The 1,063-nt window shown below is 45.6% G+C and overlaps 1 non-coding gene across 1 annotated transcript; it reads right to left on the bottom strand.

The window, feature by feature from the left end:
• Positions 1 to 761: 761 nt before the first annotated feature.
• Positions 762 to 833, bottom strand: Trnah-gug (transfer RNA histidin (anticodon GUG)). The gene has a single exon. It is a non-coding gene; the product is annotated as a tRNA-His (tRNA).
• Positions 834 to 1,063: the final 230 nt, after the last annotated feature.

Raw genomic sequence — 1,063 nt, 5'->3', positions numbered from 1 at the left:
GCCGACATTTTTGGCACATACCCAAATAAGGGCAACATGTCCAAATAAGGAGAATATGAGATCGAGGTTGTGACGCGCATGTCCAAATAAGGCGATAGCCAATCCATGAGATCAAGGCTGTCACGTGCATGAAATCAAGGTTCGGATGGGAATAAAAGGGTTTGCGTGAGTGTCGTGAGTATTGTTGTTTTGAGCTAGGCGACTAGAAGATGTCTTCAGAGGAGAGCGAGACGAAGGTGAATAGTGTTTCTGAAGAGGAGAAGATAGAAGAACTTGCCGCGAGGGTGATGGATGCTGTTCATGACGGTATTCTTGGAAAGATAATGAAATGCGCCGTTTCTCACGCTATGGATGTCGTTCTGAGGAAAGAGGTGGTGAAGCTGGCGGATGAGGTGATGAGGTTCAGAAGAATGCTGTCTGAGAAGATGTTTGATGACCAGTCCATCTCGTTTAAAGACCCTGTGTGTTTGGAGAAGTTGTCAGATGGATTTGAGGACGGATGGGAAGCGTGGAAGAGCAGTTGGGAGGACCGAGACGAGTTGGCATACCGAGCATTTATCAAACAAATTGTAAAAAAATCACCACCACCACCAGAATCAGAGGAGTGAAAAAACATTTTTATTCATGCCTGTAACACTAATAAAGATCCTTTAACGAGAGAATGTACATGGTTTGTTGCGTGATTTTTTCGTCGGGGTGGGGTTCGTCCAAACGGATTTTACAGGCCAGGGGTCTCTAAAAAGAAAAAAGAAAAAATTTAATGCCCCAACCAGGAATCGAACCTGGGTCTTTGAGGCCACAACTCAACGTCTTAACCATTAGACCATCGAAGCGCTTACCTCTTTAGGACTTGGTTTTGGGATTGTCATCGGGAGGCAGTCCGAAATTCACGGCTTTGCAATGAGGGCAGAGTCTTTCGGAGGGTTTCAACCGCTCAGTGTGGAGGGCTTTACAGGTTCCGTGAAAGAATTGGTCGCAACAGGGTGTCAGGAAGTAGTCTCTGATACTGTGTTTGAAAGTGTATCCTTCCTTGCACCATAGACATTGAGGGTTAGGAAATCGA

Source organism: Orbicella franksi, chromosome 4 (assembly GCF_964199315.1).
Source record: "Orbicella franksi chromosome 4, jaOrbFran1.1, whole genome shotgun sequence".
Taxonomy (NCBI): domain Eukaryota; kingdom Metazoa; phylum Cnidaria; class Anthozoa; order Scleractinia; family Merulinidae; genus Orbicella; species Orbicella franksi.
This window is presented reverse-complemented; position numbering and strand designations above follow the sequence as displayed.